This window comes from Emydura macquarii, unplaced genomic scaffold (assembly GCF_026122565.2).
Source record: "Emydura macquarii macquarii isolate MOO-44397 ecotype Brisbane River unplaced genomic scaffold, CSIRO-AGI_Emac_v2 contig_2422, whole genome shotgun sequence".
NCBI lineage: Eukaryota > Metazoa > Chordata > Testudines > Chelidae > Emydura > Emydura macquarii.
In genome coordinates, this window is record NW_027132559.1 from 15,844,774 (window position 1) to 15,868,541 (window position 23,768).

General features: G+C 40.2%; 1 protein-coding gene across 5 annotated transcripts in view; it reads left to right on the top strand.

Moving 5' to 3' along the window:
* TRIL (TLR4 interactor with leucine rich repeats) overlaps positions 1 to 23,768 on the top strand; it is a 102,783-nt gene that overhangs the window by 40,071 nt on the left and 38,944 nt on the right. Inside the window, exon 2 of one of the 5 annotated variants that reach the window (XM_067561999.1) lies at positions 7,768 to 7,949. The exons of the other annotated variants lie outside the window; for them this stretch is intronic. The gene's annotated coding sequence lies outside the window, so the exon portion shown is untranslated. Of the gene's footprint in view, positions 1 to 7,767; positions 7,950 to 23,768 lie in introns of those variants that run through there. 5 annotated transcript variants of the gene reach the window in all.

The following is a 23,768-nucleotide window of genomic DNA, read 5'->3' on the forward strand; positions in this document are numbered from 1 at the left end:
CTAGTGTGTATCTAATAGCCTTTTCCAAGGTTCATAATTCTTACCTCTTCCCTCCTCTTTTAGGACAGGGCTAAATTTTTTCTTGTGCCCGATTTTCAGTGATTATGATAGTTTAAAAAAAAACAAGGGTAACAAAGGCAACGTTTTTTTTGTTCAATTTTATTTCTGAGTCCAATAGGATTCTATAGGTGAAAAATAGAAATCACAAACCTTTAAAAAAATCATAAACTTTTAAAAGCCAAATTTCCTAAATAAAGTTAATCTGAATATATTTATACATCAGTTTTATATAGATCTGTTATAACACATGCCCACAGAGCCCAACTTCAGACACTAGAGACCTGATTTTCAGTCACTCATAATGGTAGCTGCAAGCGTTGAGTGCACCTGGAAAAGCAGAGCAAAATTGGGCACCCAAAATCCGAGACTACTTTTGAAATTGTGGAAACTAATTATTACATAGAAGTCAGATTCTTACTGCAATCTTTAGACAAACCTCTTGTTGTGTCTGATTCAAAACCCAGTAAAGTCAAGGGAAAAACTTCTATGGACTGGACCTCTGCTGCGGATCAAGAGCAGTATATGGCCCTGTGTTCATAAGACCTTGCTTCTGTACCATAGTGAAAAATGTAATTTGGCCCTTTCCAACAAATAAGTTTGAAACCCTTTTGCAGAGCATCCAAAATGCCGATTTAATTCATAATAGCTCCTCACAGACAGAAGGATCCCAAAGCTCTTTATAATTAGAGATGGGCCTGAACCATAATATAAGGATCCACTTCTAAACTTTCCCCAAGTTTGGTGATATTTAGATCTGATATGTGGATTTGATTTAGCACATTCACAGAGGGGCCAGGTATGAATTTTTCATCTAAACATACCCCCAGGTTTCAAAGAGTTATAGAACCTGGGATTTGATTTGGGTTTCTCTCTAATAATAAAATACACAATTGTATCCGCTGTTGTGGTAGATTGCAGTAGCTGCTTAGCACTGTACAAAAGTCTTCAATAGGAGGTGAACAATAAGGGGGATCTAGGAAGATGGTACATAATTACCCAAATTAAAATTTGGCCAGGATATCGGGGCTAACACTTGTACTCTTTCAAGAAGTCTCATAGGATCCTTAACAACCACAAGTCATCAGGACCTTGGTTTTACATCTCATCCAAAAACCCATACTTTCAGCAACACAATGCCCTGTAACACCAAACTCTAGCATTGTCCGTGTGCTGAGTTGAAGCAACATCAGTGAGCCAACACCATTTCTAGTAGCACTTGAGATTTCTTGTGAGTTCTGCTATCATAACCCTAACCAGATCCCCTTCCCTGTTTAACTGTTGAGAGATCTTGGTTGAAGATTATAGCTACAGGTTATTAAATGTCCTTTTAAATGTGCTATATGTTTTCTGCATTCTCTTTTTTAAAATGCCTCCTTTTTAAAATTCCATTAATAAACCTCTTCATAATGTACATCAACCCATGACACTCAAGGTCCTTGGCTTGTAAGAGTATGTTGATACCAAGGGAGTGCAAATAAACAGAATGAAAATTCAGTGTCATGCTTTAAAAATATTTATCTGACTTTTGCTTGATGGAAAATGATTAAAAGATTTTTATTGTTTATACAAGATGACTTTTGTAAAAAGTGTGGTCCAGTAAAAGTGAAGGCGTTTATAAATGAATCCCCATGACACCATAAGGAAAATATCCCATCTGTACACCCATCTTAATTTATAAACATGAATTTAATTAGGAATAAAATGGTGGAAACTCAACAGATGTCACTTTTGTTCTTCTCCTAATGGAATTATAGTGGTGCTATTTTTACTGAATCTTTTTAGGTGGTATGGACTGGGTGGATAGATTTCTTCTCCCCCCCCCCTCTTTTGCTGTCTTCTCAAATTAATGGAAATTAAAATGTTTCCTCTCATTTTCAGCACTTTGAAATAGACCTGGCAAAGAATCATTAGGGAAATAAACACATCTCTCAGCATGCTCACATTAAAATTATGAGGTGAAATCTTGGCCTCAGTTTTGCCATTGACTTCAATAAAGCCCAGATTCCATTCACTGGGTGAGAGCTGACCCTCCTGCACATCGACTAAACTCTCCTCCCCCTGGGGTCTACATACACCATTAGTTATGGAGGCGCTGGAAGTCACAGGACTGGCAGGAAGGATGTAAGATCCTGGCCAAGTTGGTCGAACTGAAAGATGTTCCTTGTTTACAGCTGTTTGCTAGGCTAGGCTAAGCAAATTGGTGACCTTAGTCTCGTTATCAGGGGACAGGTGTTTATATCACAAAAACCTGCCAGCACGATTGGTACCCATTTGGCAGTCTCCATGGCAAGATTGAGGTTTAAATGGGCAGGAAGACTGAATTACCCTTTCATCTCCTGGATATGGAGACCTGAGGCCTGATTACACAAGATGCAGGGCAACAGTGATTGATTGACAGCAGTGCTGAGAGAGCACAAAGGAGGCGTTGAACTCCACCATTCTGATTTAGTAGCATTTATCTCCTATGCACTCAGCATGAGGCAGGTTGGCAGAATCTGGCCTTTAGGTTGTAAACTGCTCGAGCCAGGGATTGAGTCATTTTACGTGTCTGTGAAGCACCACGCACACAGATGGTACTGTGCTATTATTTAGTCACACAGGCTTGCTTTTTCACAGGCGTGAATGGTGCAGAGCAACAGTGGATTGAGCCCTCAGTATCTCCAAGTCAGCACTGAGGCATGCTGGCGAGATGTATTGCTGTTACTGCCCATGTTCGAACTCCTCTACATCTAGAATATTTCAGAGCTCCAGGTTGTCACTCCAGGTACCTTTTTCCAAAACGTATATTTGCCCTTTAAAGGGGCGTGGGGATGAGAAGAGTAAGCCTGTGTAGCTAAATAGTAGTGTAGTTTGTAATTTTATTTATATAGTACCATCACTGTGCATGGTGCATTACAGACACATAAGACACACTCCCTGCCCTATGGCACTTACAATCTGACTCCGATTCTGTGTACCTTACAGTTGCGTAGCACTTACTTGTGTGACCCGTCCCAGTTGCTAGGCTAGGCTAAACAAATTTGTAGGTATGAAATAGGCTTCTACAACTTGTGAAGGAATATCCTGTGCTTCAAATAAGCATTTAGTAGTTGCTTCCAGTCCACAGGCTCTGGGCACTATATACTTTGGTTTAACAGAAGTTTCCTTCATGTTTGCATGTACTCTTAAACTGATCTTCACTATCTACCTCTGCATAGCTCACTCTTTCAGCCCTAATTAACTAATCCAGAATAACACATGGTACTTTTCACCTGCAGGTTAGAAAGGTAACCTGGGTTCTACTTCTGTTCATATTGCTAGCTTTCTGTCTTCAGGTGAGTTTATTAACCTTTCTGCACATCAGTTACCCCACTATAAATGTATATGATACAATCCAGTTCTTAGAATGTTTTGAGATCACTGGATAAAACTGCACATTACTATTGTTTTATCATAGATGGAAAAATCTGGAGTGACCTTTCGTTTTCCTACTCTAGGTCCAAAAAATGAACACTTAACCCCAAAATAGTGGTACGATTTCTATGTTACCTATAGGAAAAAGAGGCACTTTGTGAGCAAAAGAAGCCACCATTGTTTGTAACAAGTGTTCGGAAAGCATGTCTCGTAGTTAGGCCATTTCATTACATATCCCTGATGAAATGCACCTCAGCTCAGTGTTCTAGTTGAATGGGGCATGAGAATCCTTTCTCATGTTGCCTCTCAGCCTTCACCAGTGTTGGAATTCTGCTAGGGTCAGAGTTCAGGAGAGAACTCCTAATCTATCTCATCATGAAGTGGAGTAAATGAACATGTCCCGACACTGCACATTAGTTCTAGAATCCAGATTCCAGCAGTACTTTGTAAGGTTTGTGATGCACTCGGAGTTACAGTAGCATCTAATCATTTCTGCTAAGCAGGACTGTGGGTGGCTGTGTCTGGCGGGGAAAAACGTGAATACCCCTAGTATGCTTCAACCACTCTCATTTCTCTCCCAGTCCGCTAAAAGGAGGCGGCTGTTAGGTTCCTAACTGTAAGTCTTTTATCATTGATATTCATGGCAGAACTCCCATTGGCTTAAATGGAAGTGGTTTTTGGCCCTGTCTTGCTTTTGTGGAGCTGGCACAATAGATATGTCAGGATACTTTGAGGCTTCTAGCATTCTAGCTTCCCCTTAGAAATTCAAACCCTCGTCTTGCATATAATCCTTTGTGTCAACTGTTTCACATTAAAAAAAGAGAGATGTTTGTTTTGCTAAACACAGTTTCCTAAGGGCAAACTTCCTAATGATTAGCTAATGTACCAATGCCTAAAAAAGTAACTTCAAGTACTGAAATAAACATTACCACGCCCATTAACCAATAGGGTAATTTCATTGTCTGCTGGTGTGTATAATTAGGCTTTGAAGAGTCTTTAGAAGACAAATGATGCAACCATGAGATGACTCAGGCTGAAGACTGACTTTGCCTGGCTCAGAATAAAAAATGAATAATTGTTTCATTTTTAATGAATGATAATATTAGTGGTAATAATATTTAATGTGAAGAACTCCAAAATACTTAAGGAACCAGTCTCACACCACCCCTGTGAGAGATTGCATTATTTTATTTATTTTTCTAAAATTATTATACTATTATTGTTATGTAGGTTGCTTACTTCTCATGTATGTGAAAGAAAGCATAGAGTCAAATATAGTAAAAATCCTAAATGACTCAAACTGTATCATAAAAACTCTATGGATGGTAATTCCATGCTTGAATAAGAGTATAGCAGTAGGAATATACCACCTGACCAGGATGGTGATAGTGACTGTGAAATGCTGCGGGAGGTTAAGAGGCTATACAAATAGAAAACTCAATAATAACGGGGGATTCAACTATCCCCATATGGGATGGATATAAGTCACCTCAGGACGGGATGCGGAGAGAAAGTTTCTAGACACCGTTAATGACTGCTTCTTGGAGCAGCTAGTCCTGGAACCCACATGCAGCGGCAGTCAAAAAAGCTAATAGAAAGTTACAGATCATTAGGAAAGGGATAGATAATAAGATAGAAAAATTCATAATGCTGTTATATAAATCCATAGTACACTTATGCCTCAAATACTGAATGCAGTTCTGGTCACTCCATCTCAAAAAAGATGTGTTAGAAATGGAAGAGGTACAGAGAAGGGTAACAACGATGATTAAGGGTATGGAATAGCTTCCATATGAGGAGAAATAAAAAAGACAGGGGCTATTCAGCTTGAAAAAGAGAGAACTGAAGAGGAATAGGATAGAGGTCTATTAAAATTATGAATGGTGTGGAGAAAGTGAGTAAGGAAGTGTTATTTATAGAATCATAGAACCATATGGTTAGAAGGGACTGCAAGGATCATCTAGTCTAACCCATTGCCAAGATGGAGGATTTGTTGTGTCTAAACCACCCAAGACAGATGGCTATCCAGCCTCTTCTTTTTTTTTTTTTTTTAAACCCTTTCATATAACACAACCACCAAGGGTCACCCTATGAAATTAAATAGGTAGCAGGTTTCAAACGAACAAACAAAAGAAAGTCCTACTACTTTTACAATGCGCAGTTAGCCTATGGAACTCGTTGCCAATCGATGTCATGAAGGCCAAAACTATAATTGGGTTAAAGGAAGAGTTAGATAAATTCATGGAGGATAGGTCCATCAATGGCAATTAGCCAAGATGGTCAGAGATCCAACCCTATAGAATCATAGGACTGGAGGGGATCTCATAGGGTCATCTAGTCCAGTTCCCTACATTTATGGCAGGACCAAGCATTAATTGGACCATCCGTGACACGTGTTTGTCTAACCTGTTCTTAAAAATTTCCAGTGATGGAGATTCCACAACCTCCCTAAGCAATTTATTCCAGTGCTTAACTGGACAGTAAAGAAGTTTTTCCAAATGCAGCAAGGATGGTTTAGATTGGACAACTTAAGCCCACTGCTTCTTGTCATATCCTCAGAGGTTAAAGGAGAACAATTTTTCTCCCTCCTTCTTGTAACAACCTTTTAGGTTGTTGAAAACTGCTATGTCCCCCCTCAGTCTTCTCCAGACTAAACAAACCCAATTTTTTCAATCTTCCCTCATAAGTCGTCATTTTCTAGACCTTTAATAATTTTTGTTGCTCTTCTCTAGACTTTCTCAAATTTTTCCACATCTTTCCTGAAATGTGGTGCCCAGAACACGATACTCCAGATGAGGCCTAATCAGCAGAGAGTAGAGTGGAAGAATTTCATCCTCTTTACTTCAGTCCATTTCTCCAGTTTGTCCAGATCATTTTGAATTTTAATCCTATCCTTCAAAGCACATGCAACCCCTCCCAGCTTGGTATCGTCTACAAACTTCATAAGTGTACTCTCTATGCCAATACCTATGAAGATATTGAACAAAACCAGATCCAGAACTGATCCCTGTTGGACCCATTCAATATGCCCTTCCAACTTGACTGTAAACCACTAATTACTCTCTGGAAACAGTTTTCCAACTTATAATAGGTCTGGGGGGTCCCTAGGCCTCTGACTGTCAATGCTGGGTCTGGACGACAGGGAATAAATCACTTGATGATTGCCCTGTTCTGTTCATTCCCTTTGAAGTACCTGGCATTGGCCACTGTAAGAAAACAGGACACTGGGCTACATGGACCATTGGTATGACCCGGTATGGCGATACTTATGTTCTTATGAGATCTAGGTATGTATGTTTGATTTTGATACCATCATGTATGACAGTTGTCCCAAGGCTATTCAGGCAAATACACTAGTTTACTATCCTAAGACATCGACCAAGTATTAGTAAATCCATCATTTCCCATTCCTTTGTACAAGCTCTAACCTGTGTTCCTTGGATTTTACATGAGGCAAACTACAGTGTGGGTTAGAGAATACATCAAGGAGTAGGAAGCACAGTTGAGCTCAGCAGAGGAACATCATTGTGCATCGTTAAGGTATGGAGCTGGGAGCCTAAGAACACCAGTCACAAACCCCTCAAGTATCCATACTGAAAGGTATGAGTGTTTGGGAGCCATTGTTGTACATGCCTTGCTGGTAAAGGAGTAAAAGAGGATGAATTATGAATACTGTTGCTAATGGAAATACGAACTGCTTTTGCCTGTTGAATCTCCTTGTGTTCTCATTGCCACCTTTGAAACATCATCAATCAAATCACTTTATACATGGTCTCTGAGAAACGCCAAGTTTCATTTGGTAACCTCTGGTCCAGTATGATTCCAAAGGATGGTGATAAAGGTTTGGAGCTTGATGGTCTTTAGGTTTAGGGTTTTAGTTTGGAGCCCTCCCTACTTGGAATAGTAAGGTGTATGTGCACGTACGCACACCTACATTTCCACCCCGCCTTCCCCCTGATCAAAACTTGGTGTCATCACCTGCCTGGATCCATTGTAAACCTTCTTACCACAATGAAAATCAGAGTCAAGGCTCATTTCCTTTCTCCCAAGTTTGAAGCTAAACTTGGACAGGATGTAACTTGCTGCATCTTTAAAGAATACTGTTGCACTCTTGCTACCACTACACTCTTTCTTTGAGGACTAATATTCAAATGTAAGAAGTCTTTACTGCCGTGCAACTTTTTAATGAAAGATCTAAGTTCTAAAGGTAAAATTTATGCCAAATGTTATTGAACCCGGAAAAAAGGTTTTCCCAATATGAGTATCCAGAATCCATTTCAGGTGGACAAAATAATATACCTCTGATTGTCACAGGTGAAGAGTGTTAACCAAGGAAACCTCCACTCAATCTATTAATTGGCTTGGAGTGTGGGAAGAATAATTTGAACTGGATTTCTATGCCTATCTGACAAGAACTTAAGGTATGTCCTTAGACTGATCCTCCAAAACGTATAATTAATGACTCCAGAGAGCATGAGAAAGTGAGAAAATTCTTTAAAAAGCTATTCTGAGTTCTAAAATGACATATTTTAACTTTAATCCATCATCAGATTAGATCCCCAGCCCATTTAAATATTCAGTACTTCTACATAATGATATCAATCACTCACACAAAGAATGAGGTCCTTTAAATCCCTCATCTTTCTTCATATCGCCAGTCTTTATTATAAGCATGCAGGGCAATTTACGACCCTAAGTCTGTGTCTGGATTGCCATTGACATCAGTGAGAGCTGCTTGTTGCCGTTCAAGGGCACAGTTGGGCCTTCAGGAAAGTCTTCTTAAATTAGACCACAGGGAACAGTCCTGCACCGAATTGCTAATAGATCTAATGCCCATGATTCCGTGAAATCAAGTCCTCTTCTTTAACCTATGTAAGGCCACAAAACTTTTAAACAAATAATTCTCAGCCCCAAAATAAAGTAAAACAATGGGGTATATGTTTGAAGTGCTGGCCGCAAAGCCTTTTTATTGCAAGGCTTGTCTACAGTTGGAAGTTTACTGAAATAGCTATTTTGGAATAATCGTTCGGGAATAGTTATTTCAGTTTAAGCCTCTTGTGTGGCCACTTGTATTCCAGAATAAGAGTGTCAACCAGGGGAGCTCTTCTGGATTAACCATTTCAGTACATTTCTAAGTGTAGACAACCCCTGAGACTTTCTCAGACCTTGCTATGGCAGATAAGGCAATTTCCTTCAATATCCTGGAAAGACCTTATTGTATTAAATTTATGTATTGTGGGCTGGGAGGAAAGGGAGATATGGCAGATGGGAACCTGGGAGTTCAAAAGACTACATTGAAAATGTGCCGGACAAGTATGGACTTTTGGGACAATGTATTAAGTAGATTTCCCGGGGAATCCCTAGGGAGAGGTTAGCGCACATTCCACAACCCTGGTTATCCAAAAACCCCAGCTTTTGAGGTTACACCTTGAGGAGAGGGTTATTGCCTGATGATTACCTGTTACAGAAGGTCAAGATCAAAGGCTCAAGTTGTATAAAGACATGGCTGATCTGCCTAGTCTGGGTTCTGGATCTAAGGTGGATGAACTTGTAACCACAGGGAAAACCCAGTTGTGGGTTATGAAGGACTAAAACCAACCAGAGCCTGAGGCTAGAATTGGGGGTAGCCTCTGGTAAGCTTTTTACTATGTGTGTAGGTTCTTTTATTGTTTTAATGTTTTCTGTGTAATGCTTTTATATTAAGTACAACTGGGCTTGCTTCAAATGAGCTGTGTGCTAACTTACAACTTCAAGCCATGCACTGGTCATAACCTTCATTAAGAAACCAAAGTGCAGGTACTGACCTTTTTGGCATTCTGGTGTTCTGGGGATATCACAGTGTAAGGCAGGGAGCTGTGCAGCCTTAAAATCCCCATTCAGGAAGGAGAGAGACTCGGGTCTCTAGCCAAGAAGGGTGATGGCTGGGAGCTGGAAACCTAAAGTGGGTGTCCTTTGTGAACCCCAGAGGGGGAATACAGGTGTATTTGCCCTAAATTGTGGCACATGTGAATGACTCTTGCTACTCGGACGTAGCAAACTTATATTTTGTTGGGGGTCTTACTTTCCCATCTTTATACCTATGCCCTCTTTCTGTGTCTGTGCCCCAGGTCTCCTACCTGCAGTGAGCTCCTGATGGGTCCTCATTTTGCTAGGGAGATGAGGGGATGGAGGGAAAAGGCTGAGGAGCATTGTGAAAGGATTGGCATATGTTTTCTAGGAGTGTCTTGCCCTTTGGATGACCCAAAGTATATTTAGATTTCCCCATGGAAATCTGAGCCCCTTCATAAGTTTGGTAGCCCAAGGCTGCTTCTTACTAATTCCAGTTCCTCAATAAAACTTTCAGAAGGGATTTCTCCCCACCCCTCTCAACATATGGAACCGTATGTCCCATGGTTACTAACTTTAATACTACTGTATACCATTACTATGTCTAAGCAGCAATGCAAATGGAATCATGATCAGTTTGCTATCCATCAGTTGATCATCCGTATGATATCTGAGGACCTGTAGAAGACGGTTATAAATCCTCCACAGCATTGGAATAGTCTGGGAAGTTTAGCTGAGAGTGTTTTGGTCAAACAGGATGCCCATTTTCATAATAGTGACATGTGGAGAAATCTTGGTGTTTATGGCAATGCAGCAAGCCACATTGTGCTGCAAACATATTTAGAAATTAACTTCCACCTGCATGAAATACGGTAACCTCACCTAGCACGTTGCCTTAAGTAATTTTGTCTCACCCTCTGGAGACAGCTTCTAGTTACATCAATGTATATCCAGTCCAACTGGTTTGATTTGGAGGCACGTTTTGGAAGGTTTTCTTGCTAATATAATTAAGTACATGAAAACTACATAAATTGATGGCTCTTCCTCTTCCCTTGAAAAGAGAGGTGGAGAAAAATACAAAAACTCCTAAGAATCCCTGATTTATAAGATTGCAAACATCTCATGTAATTTATTATCTAGTTATGTATTTTCTTTACCACATTTGGCTTTGAAACACTCACTTAAATACAAACATACCCTCTTTTACTTACATGGTGTAATATTGTAAGTGCCAGGATTCAGAGATGGTGGGTGGGCTGTTTCATTAAACATATGAATTCTCCAATGTAGTAAATACTGGCATTTGTGAACGCTGTCTGTGTGGGATGGTCCTGTTTTCCCACTACCCAGCTGCCCCCTCTCCTTTTAGATTAATTTAGTAATGCCGCACAAGTGTTGGAAGGTGGAAGATGATATTATACAAATTAACATACTTAAATAGGTAGGCAACAAAAGAAACCCTGTTGATCTCTGCAGACTTTTCCATGCAGAAATAAAATTCCACATCAGAGGTACCAAATGCTTCTGCCTATATATAACAGAAGTGCCAATTCTTTTCTTTTTTGGATAAATTCTACTTTTGGATGCATGCATGAGACTCCAATTGACTGTAATGGGAGCCACATGGAAGCATCCAAGGGCAGAATTTGGCCCATGGAAAAAAGGATCCCACGCAAAACACAAAGTTCCAAATCCTGTTAATTGAATGTGATGGAGACATTGAGCTATAGTGCATATTCAGCACCAAGAAGTTAGCCATTTTCTTGGCATCAGTACCACTGAAGATGCTTCCATGCACTGCAGGAACAGCAAATACAGGGATAACCATGGTCCTGTTACCATCCTCTTCTACCTGAACTTTTGAATACCAGCTAATACACCCCATCTGCAACATTCTTTCCCCAAGGAAACAGCAGTTCCCTTTGGTCATAATGTCTCTAACAAGGCTATGTACTCTCACATAAATGATAACTAGGGCAGGCACCACATCCTACTCAAAGAGAAACATAGGGCTAAATTCTCTGCTGCAGCACAATGGGGCTGGAAAGAGGCAGATCTCCCCAGTTTGGGGTTATCCCAGTGTTAGGGAATCTCTAGTTAGCATAGCTCTGGCATTGCTGGCTTCTAAGCCACCCATCCTACAGCCCCTGGTAGGAGGCATGGTGAGGGCCTGACTGTACTGTGCGCCAGCTGGTCTCAGCTGGTATAATGACCCCTGCGGGAATATAACCATCTGGCATGGATTAGGGGAGCCCAGTTGGAATTAATAATAATACAGGGATATTACCACAACACTAATCTAACCAAAATTTTCTTTATTAAGTCCAAAGGCAAATGGTATTTTATACAATTGCTCTAAACATGCCTAGCAGACTAAAGAATAAGCAGTCATTACACCCAACACAGTAACAAACAATTCATAAGCATGTGATCAATGTACTTACAGATACACCAAACCTAGGGGAAACTGTCATATCCTGATGTTCTCTAGCATGATCAGGTTGGGGTCTACTCAAGAACCCTCAGATTCATAACACTTTTTATACCTTTCAACAAACACATGGTGTCATAGCCAGTTACTAGTTTAGCTAACCATCGATTGGAGACAGTTCACCCTTACTTCCAGTCTTGATCCAGATAGGATTTACAACCTCCTTTTTTCCCAAGACCTCTCCTCCTTCCTGCTGACCAATAGCTTTTTCATTGCACCTGGGTTCACATAGGCTTTACTTCTTAAAATAACACTGGTATGTGGGGTAGGAAGGTCCATGTTGGTTCCAAAAACAGATTTTTTTTCTTTTATTTAAAACAATCTTCATTCACCCATGTTGGTCATAGGCCTTCTTTTTAGAAAGTCCTCTTAACTCAGTTATTCTTTGTCCTCCTTGCTTCATTCCTTTTGACCTTATAACTTATCATTTTCAAGGCCTTCCTTCTATTTGCTAGTCAAGGTCTTTCTTTACAATGCATGTATTTCCTTAACCAAATTAAAGCAAATTCTAATTAATTAATTTCATATTTATTCCATAAACCTGAAGACTGCTCTAAATTACCCTGGAGTTGGAATAGAAGCAGCATTAGAATTGGGAAGCTGCACCAAGCTCTTTTGTTGTCCCCATCCCGTCAGCACAGATACTGGACACAGCTGAGAATGCCCATAACATTGTTGCCTATCCTGATTTGTGTTGCAGAATAAAGTGCTGTGCAAATTGCTGTCTGTGCTCACCGTATGTCATTTCAAACAGAGAAAATCCCTGTATCGATAATTAACACTGAAATCCCACTTCCATACAATAGTAATCACCCATATCTGTCCAATGTCTGAGATACAGAACATTATGCATGCTACTCAGATGTATGAATCTGTGATCTAGGAGATGTGTGTGTGGTGCAGCAGAGAATGTACTAAGATGGAAACCAAAGCCATCAGGGCCTGATTCTCCTTTCACTAACACTAGTTTTACATCACTGTCACTCCGCTAGTGTGAGGGAAGAACTCAGTCCCAGTTTCATTCACCATTGCCTTTCATGTTGTGTAGCCCATTGCATTGGTATAAAGTGAGTTTTAAATGATGCCAGTATAAAATAGTAGTGTTTTTAAAGTCACTCTGCAGAGGTGTAAATGACTGCAAAAGGTGCAGGGCAACAGTGAATCCCTCCCTAAGTGTTTTACTGTGCATTAGGGGACATTCTGCCTCTTCCCATCATCCCGGTGCAGAACAATCGCTTTTATTTGAAAAGAATCCATTAATCTCCAGAACTTTTAAAAAAAAAAAAGAGACCTTGTGTAGTTTGACTTTTCACAGATGTAACTAATCATTTTTAGGGGGTTGCTGTGGAGGTTTGTGGCAACTAGTTTGTTGTAATAATTAATACAATCATTCTTCTTTGTTATTACTTTAATAAGGTAAACACCCTGTTAAAATAAACTGAAACAGTTGGCTCTAGCCAAGTCATTGCAATTGTGCTGAACAGTTTAATAACCGCACAATGCAACAGGAAAGAATGAATTAATCCCCAAAGGTTCTTACTGGAGCCTTTTGAAGTTGTTAGCTTTAAAATTAAACTTGCAAAAGAAGGTCCCAAATTTTGAGTCTTCTCATATTCCCCAGTTCCTGAGAGAGAGCAGTTTGTATCTACCTCAGTGTCCTAAGTCTCTTTGCCAACTTCCTGATACTGATATAGGCACTGATCCTGCCTGTGCTTAATTTATGCCTTTGCTTAACTTTACCATGAGCTGAGCACAGGCATAAAAGTTTGCAGAACTGGGTCATAGATGGCATGTGCATATGTAGTATACACTCCTTATCTTGTAGTAGCAGTGATGTAAGGGGATGCTCTCAGCTTGAATATGTTGAAATTAACCAAAAAAATGTAAATATCAGTTTCTGAGTGCCTTTAAATAGCACATCTTCAAAGTTTCTTTTAAAAATTACTCAAAAAGATTTATGAGGGTTTTTCTGCATCTCTTGATGTTAATAAGGATTTTTTCAGCAGAGAGTAAACTGACTGTACGGGGGAAAGACGACCGTGGATTAAACACAAAATGCTGTAAAATGCACAAAGTAAACAAACAGGAGAAATAGGGAAAAGGTTTGTCACTAACTCCTTTCAATTATAGTGATCTTAGTGTGAAAACTATAGTATGTATACAATTTTCAGATATAACAGTAATTTTTAAGACGAGTCATCCTCTTCAAGGTTAAACCTCTGTTTTTAGTTACTTATAAATTTCTTAAACACAAACAAAGCTCCTTTTTTACAAAAACAAATTATTTAGGAAATTTTCATAAAAACAGCTGGATGGATTTTTAGAGCTATCTCAGTATGAAAAGCAACATTTTTCACATGCTAAGAAAATGACTGATACACAGAAAAAAAATCAATATTCTAAAATGATCATGTTTGCAAACTTCCCATATACATATATGTGAAGGAGGATGAATACCTTTGAAATAGAAGAAGAATCTTGGTTGTGAAGTAAGTTGGGTTTTTATCATGCTAGCATAATCCGCATGTGCAGTGTACTTGGTTTCTTAGGTCCTGATCCTGCATTGACCCCTGGGCCAGCATAGAGCCTTACTGAAATCAGACTTGTGAGGAATTTATTGCAAGAGTAGAGCTTTAATTTTTTAAAAAATGCACGAGGCATTTGCGGATCAGAGCGAGGGTCTGTCTTCATCATTGTTGCATGGCAAGTCTCTCTCTCTCTCCAAAAACGTTTAGAGCTTTTTTTCTCCAGGTGAGCATTTTCCAGAAATCAACTTTTCCATTTGTCATCTCTGCAAAGTTTCATAACATTTCAGTGCTAGTTACAGTAAATAGGAGGAAGGAGATGGGGTCAGAAGAGTACAGCAGAGTGGTGCAAGGGGGAGATGAAGTCAAGGATAATATTGTTGGTGATTAAAAATGCTCATTCTGGGTTTTTTTTTAAATTTTTGTTTTGTTTGGTCTCCTCAGGCTGGCATTTATTTATAAGTAATACTTTACATAGTTGATTGTCGGCAATGGTAAACCTTGCAATGATAATCTGCTCAGACACCAGTTTCCAGTTGTTCAATAAAATAACTCTTCTCTTGTCCACTGTTTTAGCAATCCCATCTGTATTGTCCACTTGAATGCCCAGAATAAAAGAAAGTATAATTTCCAACTGTGAACTCTCTTGTACCCAGCCAACGTGTCTCCTGTATGGCAGCCAAGGAAACTTGTAACTTCCTTAACTCCTCTGCCCGAGCTCAGTCTGGCTTAGAGCGAATACAGATCTGATATTCCAGCTTGCAATACATGTAATATATTTAGCCATTATCTGAAATCCATGACCATCTGATAGGCCTGAGTCAAAATCTGTATAAGTCAGTCTGATTGGTTGTACTGTGACTATACCAAGTAAGTTTTGGATGTAATGGCTTGTTAGGTCAATCCACCCTATCGAGCTGCTGGAAATGCCATGTGAGAGCCTCTTGGCTGCTAGAAACAGGTATCAGAATTACACCCTAATCCACTTGACCTTCCAAGGCTAACGAGCTTGGACTGCTCGGATTTGAAATCAGTTTTCTTTCTTCTAGACAGACTTGTTTACTGAGGCTAAGCAAGCCCTGCCTGTCCCGGTTTAAATTCAGTTTCCTTTCTCCTAGATGCAGTTGGTTCACGGCACCTGATTTCATAATATTTGATGCAACCTTTGAGTTTCCCCAAGGCAGGCAACCCCTTATCTACCACCTGGGGGATGCATCTCTACACTGTTGTATCTCAGTGTGAGGTTATGTGCTGTGATCTGCTGTTATACACCAGCAGAAGGGGAAGAGAAGGATGGATTTTTATCAACAGCTGGATAGCACTGTAGATGAGATACCTGATTTATAATATGATTTTGATAATGAGCGATAAGAATGCAAAAGTTGGTAACAGATATGGTAAGTAAATGAACAGTGTTGGACCACACTGCATCTGGGCAACAAATGATGATAGGGAAAAGTTAAGAACTCGCTGTGAGATACACAAACTGATTATTGGTGGGACTTGGTTTCCTCGCAGAATTATGCACAAGGTTACATGGAATTCACCAGATGGTCAAACCAAAAACCAGGTTGATCACATTATCATGAATAAAGAAAAGGGCTAGCCAAACTTACTGGCCTCTCCCCCTCCCCCCGAGACCACCCTCCTGATGGGCAGAATCTTCTAGCCCCACCACCGCCCTGCCACAGGGCAGAAGCTCTGAGCTCCCCCACCCCGTTCTGGTAGGCGGAGAAAGTGGGGGGAGGTATGGGGGGGCTCTGCGAGCCTCACTTTAACTGTACAGCATGTGGCTCACAAGCCACAGTTTGGCCACCCCTGGCATAGAAGGTCACTGCTGGATGTTGGAATCTGTAGGAGTGCTGAGTGTGGCAATGATCATGAATTACGAATAGGAAAGATTAAGTTTAAGTCCAAGAAAAAGATGGGTGCAACTGGAGCCAAATTTGATCTTGATATAGTAAAGGATGGGAGGGGGACCAGGTGATGATCGGAGGGCATTTCAGGCCATTCATTTGCAGTGATGAAGAAATTGCACTTCAGACTGGATAGGAAGCATTCAAGAAAGCAATACAAAATATAGTGGTGGAAGTTGTTGGAAGGCGTAAGCAAGCAAGGAAAAGTGGGATAAGCAATAAAACAAGAACTTGAAAAGAAAAGTGTAAATAAGCCAAGTCTACTGGGAAAGCGGAAGAAGTTAAAGCATTTGTGGAAAGTGGTGAAGAAATCACAAAGATTGGACAGACAAAAGTTCTGGGGGAAAAAGGCTCAGCAACTAGAAGAGGCCTCAAGAAAACAAGATATGCAAAAAAGTTAAGCTGTAAGGAAACATCAACAGATCACCAATAAGAAAGAACTGACATCACATGCCAAAAAGCTACTGGGAGTATGGAAGGAGCATTTGACAAAGCGCTGAATCCTGTCATTCATCCAGTTGTGAGCATTCTAGACATGTTAAATGAACAGCTTGCCAGGCAGAATGGATAGCATTGACCCACCATCAGAAGAAGAAATAGAAAGAGCAGTGAAGCTATTAAAAAGGGGAAGTCTGCAGGAACAGATAATATAACAGCTGAGCTGCCAAAAGCTAACGGGACAAGTACTATCAAAGCCTTAGGAAAAATATGTGAAGAAGGTATGAGAGGAGGAGAAGGTACCAGATGACTGGCTATAGGCAGTCATTGTACCAGTCATGAAGAAAGGAGATCCTGCTGATCTGAATAATTATAGAAGTGTATAAGCTTGTTATCAGTACCAGGAAAAGTCATGATGATGAAAGTAATTGTCAACAGATTAAGGCAGAGTGAAAGCAAGTGGTAGGTGAGGAACAATGGAGCTCCAGACCAGGCTGACATTGCATTGTTCAGATATTCATGATCTGACATTTGATTGGTGGGTGGGGGAGGGAGTCTCAGGCCTCATCAGAGAGCCCAATGAGTTAATGGATAGGGAGAATGAATTTGCTTACCAGTAGAGGAGATAAAGAATGAGGCACATTAGTGGGCTGGTGTAGAGAAGCTTGTGCCATTGATTCCCAGGATGAGCTTATTCTCTGCGTGTGAACAGAGAACTTCAGGACAGGCCATTTGGCAGTTAACGCAACATACACTAGAAAGCATTTGAGATTAACATACAGAAAATGTATTGTACACTGCGTGCTTTTAAATAATGTAAGCTTGTTTGAAGAGGTGCAGAACAGGCTGTGCGGCTGAACTTCCCAGTTACATCACTAGAGGGCAGGGTGGGCTGTAGAAACAAAACACCGTTTCTTTCTCTGGCTCTGACCTGGCTCTTTCCTATCTTCTCCTCCTCCTCCTTCAGTGGCATCATTTGATAACTGCAGAAGCAGAGTGACTCGGCAGAGCAAGTGCCATTTAAAAAGCAAGTGTGTCTGCCCCCTGGGTATTTATTTAACTTCTTGTTTAATCTGTCCCCAATTTTTATACATGGATCCACATAAATGGAATATAGCTGTCCTCCATGCCAGTGCCTGAGAGCCACAGTTCAGTCACTGCAAACGTTCTGATCGTGCTACTGACCATTTTGTTTTCCAAAGCCAAATGTAGTATCAGTTTAATAGCTAATCCAGGGTCTAGCAGGGGAATGCACCTTGCACTTGCCATAGAATGGGCTCCATCTAACGGATCTTTTCCATTGTAACCAACTATGACCCTAAATTCCTCCTTAGTTTTCTTTAAACCACAAGATGCTTGTTGCAGCAGCTGGTTCTGCCCAGGAAACCCCCCATCCTAATGTCTTGTAAATTAAAACTTTATGCTCTGCCATGTGTGCGTCATTACATGGTAGTGGGAGGCTGCAGAGAGGAGCTCGGTGGGTGAGTGGATCTAATGAAGAAGAGAATGTTAAAGGAAAAACAAAAAGCACAGGCTCTTCACTGTTACGCTCACTCTTGACAGGTACTTTAAACAACATAGCTAGGAAGCCAGTCACAAAGCCCATTTTGCTGCTGCTGGTCGAATGCACAGAATGTGGAATACAGATCTGAAATCCTTCCCTTCCTTGTCAAGATCTAGGATGCACATCTGGGGCTTGATTCCCCTCTCACTTACACTTTTGTGTAAACCAGAAAGGAATTGACTTACACTAAGCTTCTACAAAGCGTTCCAGAATCCGGAGACGGCAGTAAGATTTGGCAGATGGTTCACACAAACCTCTATCTGATTTCAGCATGAGCGCCTAAATCTGAAACAAGGTGCCTTACACTTGCGTAGTCTTTGTCACAAAACATTCTCACATCCCTGGTAATTACCAACTGCCCCTCAAGTCATGAGAGTTGCCTTTTACATTTGTCAGTAGACACTAATAGGACAGTAACAACTTGAAATCTACTCATTGTCTTGAAATCAGTTAAAAGTAATGTCCCAGGTACTACACCTGTTTGAGTTCTCCCACCCCCAATCCATTTTTGTGGCTTTGCACTCTCCGTTCCTATGTTTTTTCTGTCCCATGTTTCTGAGTCAAAGACCTACATAAACAAGAGAAGAAAATGACTATGTAGGAAGAAGAATGAACCTGATTATGCACAAGGTGGTGTCAAGTAAACAAAGCAAATGAACTGAAAAGGACACATTTTCCCCCAAATCTTTTGCAGTTATTCTATTTTAGGCCATAAATCCTGAAAATACATACACACATGCTTAAGGTTTAGACACTTGCATAATCCCAAAGATTTCAGTGGGATTGCTCACATGCATAAGGTTAAACGCACATTTATGTGTTTGCAGGATTGGGGATTTAGACAATGTAATAATGCAAAGGGAAAATTCAGACTGGTGGTTCCCTTCAGGGCCCGACCCTGCTCCCATTGAGTTTAATAGCAAAATTACCCTTAGCTTCAGTGGTAATTAAACCATAAACTCTCAAGCTTCTCAACAGTTCTGTGAAATTAAAAGGAAGAGGACTGCCTGTGACACAATTATAATAATCAAAGTAGCCAATGCTAGTTAATTGCAGATCATTCTTGAAGTGCGATCCTTCATGGTACTCATGAAAGGACTGGGGATTGAATTTCAAGGAATACTCTTTTATTCCTTGTGTTCATTACATTATGCATAACTCAACTTTGACTTTAATTATGATTAGATTTAACTTTCCTTTAAGGTTTCTTTTAATATAGAAATTTATATATGATGGGAAAAACATCATGGGAAGGTGTATGAATTTATTTTGAAAATGATAATGTTGGATTTATAATTTCTTAGAAGAAAAACTGGGACTTTAATTCCAAAAAACAAAATGTTATGGTATTTGACCATGTATTTCCAGATCTCACCCAAAGGGCTGTGATTCAGTGGAGTAACAGATTTGTGAAACTACTTCTGTAATACTAAAAGCAAGTTGCCTGAATCAAGATTGCTGCACATATTATTGTGATTTTGATTCTCATGTTTTTGGATTTTTAATATTGCAAGTGTAGGATTAGGAAAGTATATCATTGTCTTTATTACAATCACTATGGTGTAGTGAAATGAATAACTTTTTAGAGACGGAATATACTCTAGGGAAATTCAATAAATCTTTATAACGGGGAAAAAGATCTTTTATGTATATATAACATAAATAAGCTTGCTGTGCATTCTGCAAAAGTTGCATGCGGTTAAAGGGGTAATGTATTGCAAATCAATAGCAGGTCCCATGGCACATTACAGTATATTTTATTGGGTTTTTACCTTAAGGTAAGGACTTTTATTAAGAATATACAAGAGTGCACATAGCTAAATACCTTGTTTTTCACAGTGCTCTATACATAATGTCTTTTTTTATTTGCTTCATTAAATGTTGCTGTAATTTAATGCATTTAATGGAAATCCAGAGGTAACAAATATAAAAATTTACTGTGGTTTTAAAAAGAGTTTTGGTTACTAGATTTTCCATTAGCAAGTGGTGCTGAGTTAACGCCTCAAAATATTTTTGCACTCAGACCAGTAATCTGCTACTAAAACAGGTGATGTTTTCAGCAGTGCATGGGAAAAGAAATTCCACATAAATAATTCTTATAAAGGAGTTAGTATATATTTAGAGGAAGACAACACCAAAGGGTATCTTTAAAATAATCCAAGGAAAAAATTACAAGCCTGGTAAGTAGATGTCTGTATAAGTACTGGGGTTTGAAGGAGTGAGTTGTTAGGTGTAGAAAAGTACAGTTCAGAAAACTTGACCCATTTAAGTTTGAAAGTAAACAGTAACTAACACTGAATAATTGAATACATAAAAATCCTCAATCCTCCAACCTTCATTCACATTAAGTAACCCCACTGACCGTCGTGTGAACGAGGATTACATGACTAGGACCTAGGTAAAAAAAACCAGCAAAATCCGACAGGTGGCAAATATTTCCCCCCATCCGCATATGTGCATTGTCTAGTAATTTGATGGTGGCGTCATCAGCCAGGTGGAGAGCCAGTAGCCCGCCATGGAAATAAGTCAGTGGGCACTCATCAAGGATATGTAACATAGTCTGAACTTGACCACAGCTGCATCGCAGGTCATTAGAAAAACCCCATTTAAAAAGGTTTGCCGCAGACTTACCCTGTCCTGTTCAAAACCTGTTCAGAAATAACCACAGGTGCCCTGGCAGATCAAAATCTGGTGGACAGATGGTTGGGTCAGTGGTGAAAGAGTGATTAGCGACTATTGTTGCTGTCCGCTCGTTGCACCCAGCAGATTCCACGGGTCATATCCTGTGGTGGCATAAATGACCATAAAGGGCATCTAGAAGTCAGGCAAGCTGGAGGGTGGCTGTAGAGGTCTGTGTACAAAGGCAGGTCGCGATTTCCCTCCAACCATTTTGTATGTAACCATATGCCTGTGTAGACGATAGGACTTGAAGTGATTCCCCTTGCCTCTGCATAGAACATGGTCTTACTGAACATTCATCTGGCTTCCCAGTCACGTGACCTCTTGCGAGCTCTTAGGTTGGGCAAATTAAAAGCTATTTCAGAGACTGGGGTAATATTGTGTTAGAGCAGTGATACTCAGACCTCTGTGGTTCAGGAGCCAAATGAGTGATCAGCATTACCCAAAAGAGCCACAGTAGCATGAATTCATTGTTTCATTTACTATAGTACCATAGGTTCATATTTAAACAGTATGATGGGGAAATATTTATTTTTTTATCTACATAATATTATTCTCACAGCAAAATGACTGACCAAGTATTATTATGAGGGCTGTCAATTAATTGTGGTTAATGCCTGCAATTAAGTGAAAACAAAATTAACGTATTAATGTTTTTCAACACGTTAATTGCATACCTCTGGGCAGGAAGGGAGGCATCGGAGGTGGGAGGGGCTGAAGCTCCAGCTGGGAGCTGGGACTGAAGCCCTGAGCTGACCTGGAGCCTCATGCTCTAAGCCGGGCTGGAGCCTGGAGTCCCATGTGGGGTGAAGCCCCGAGCCTCCAGCAGCGCTACAGCCCAGCGCCCCCTGGAGCTGAAGGTAGGGGGATAACAGTTTTTCTAGTAGGAGGGTCACAATTTTTTTTTTTTTTTTTTTATAGTCCAAATGGGGTCATCAGCACAAAAGATTAGAGAACAGGGGCCTGGAGAACTCAGCCTCCCTTCACCAGCCTCTCCTCCCTTGTCGCATGCCAAGTCCCTGAGGTAAAATCCCCCTCCCTTGCAAACACGGGCTCACTCAGCTGAGGAAAGTTATGTAATAATAATAAATTCTATATTTGTAAGTTCAACCTTTATGGTGGAGATTGCACTACAGTACTTGTGTGAAGTGAATTGAAATACTATTTCTTTTGTTTTATCTTTTTTCTGGAGCAAATATTTGTAATAAAAATAATAATATAAAGTGAGCACTGTACACTTTGTATTTTGTGTTTGTCATAGAAATCAATATATTTGAAAATATAGAAAACATCCAAAAATATTTAAATATTTAAATAGGGGGTTCCCAGGAAGATGGAGCTAGGCTGTTCTCAATGGTAGTAGATGATAGAACAAGGAGCAATGGTCTCAAGTTGCAGTGGGGGAAGTCTAGGTTGGATATTAGGAAAAACTTTTTCACTAGGAGGGTGGTGAAGCACGTGAATGGATTACCTAGGGAGAATCTCCATCTTTAGAGGTTTTTAAGGCCTGGCTTGACAAAGTCCCTGGCTGGGATGATTTAGTCAAGGTTGGTCCTGCTTTGAGCAGGGGGTTGTACTAGATCAGTGTTTCTCAATCTTTTTGATACCAGAGACCAGCTTCCTATACTGTGTCAGGGAGATCTCAGGAACTGGTGCTGGTCCATGGTCCGGTCATTGAGAAACACTGGACTAAATGACCTCCCTTCCAACCCTGATCTTCTAAGATAAATGGTATTCTATCACTGTTTAACAGTGTGATTAAAACTGTCATTAATTGTGATTAATTTTTTTAAATTGCTTGACAGGCCTAATTAATATTTTATCAACTACAAGTGGTTAATAACCTAGTAAAAGCATCCTGATTGGTTAATAATTAAATCACACCATGTTTTAATATCATGTGCTGCAAAGAGCCGCAGGAGACGCATTGAAGAACCACCTGTGGCTCGCAAGCCTCAGTCTGAGTATCATTGGTACAGAGTGTGTGTATCTGTATCTATGTACAGAATCTGATTTAAACGAAGAGGAAAATATAATCTGTGTTAAAAGCAATGGCACTGGAAAGGTCTTGTAAGATTAAAAGGTGGACAGGCTTTGAAGAACACAAGGAGAAGCTACGCAGCTCGCCTCTTCTTAAGGGTAGGTATTACAAATTCTAGCAAGGACTTAACTGATCAATCCTCAGGCAGGCAATACTTGTCTGCCTAAAGTCTTCAGGATGGGGCCTGATGCAGTTGACTAATAAGAGCAGGAATCTGAGTGTCAACCTTTCTGTGGTGTATTCCTCACTCTGCCACTGAAGAACTGTGGGATTTGGGACAAGCCTATTCTGCATGCCTGTCTGTAGAAATGTGGTTAATAACATTTGCCTAACTCACAGGGTTGTTGTGGTACTAAATTACAGTTCATAAAATGCTTGGTGAAAGGCAGACTAGAAGGGCAAAGTATTCATAGTGTTCTGTCTCTTGCTATCTCTGTGGAAGTGACTATTCTAGTAAGGTCACAAATGGGTGATAGGATCAGTTTTTAAAATCTCTATTTCTCCCCTTTGGTAGACTTGGATTTTTGCCTGTTTAGCAGAGGTCTCCAATACCAGCACTGATCCAACTAAAACGTTTTTTTTTCCCAGTCCCCTTTGGGTGGTTTGGGTTTTAAAGCTCTCCTTGGCTTTTGATTGTAGCTGCCGTCTGCAGTTAGGTGAATAGTGTCTGTGAAAGTTTCTTTTCTGTGACAATGATGGGATCCTACTGTTCTCGTATAATGCGTTAGAAATGGAGCCTTCCAGAAGAGTAAATGTTGCATTCTGAAAGCCGCCAGTGATTTCTGGGAGTTGGGAAGAGAAGGAGTTTTATACTTGATTTCTGTTTGGATTGAAT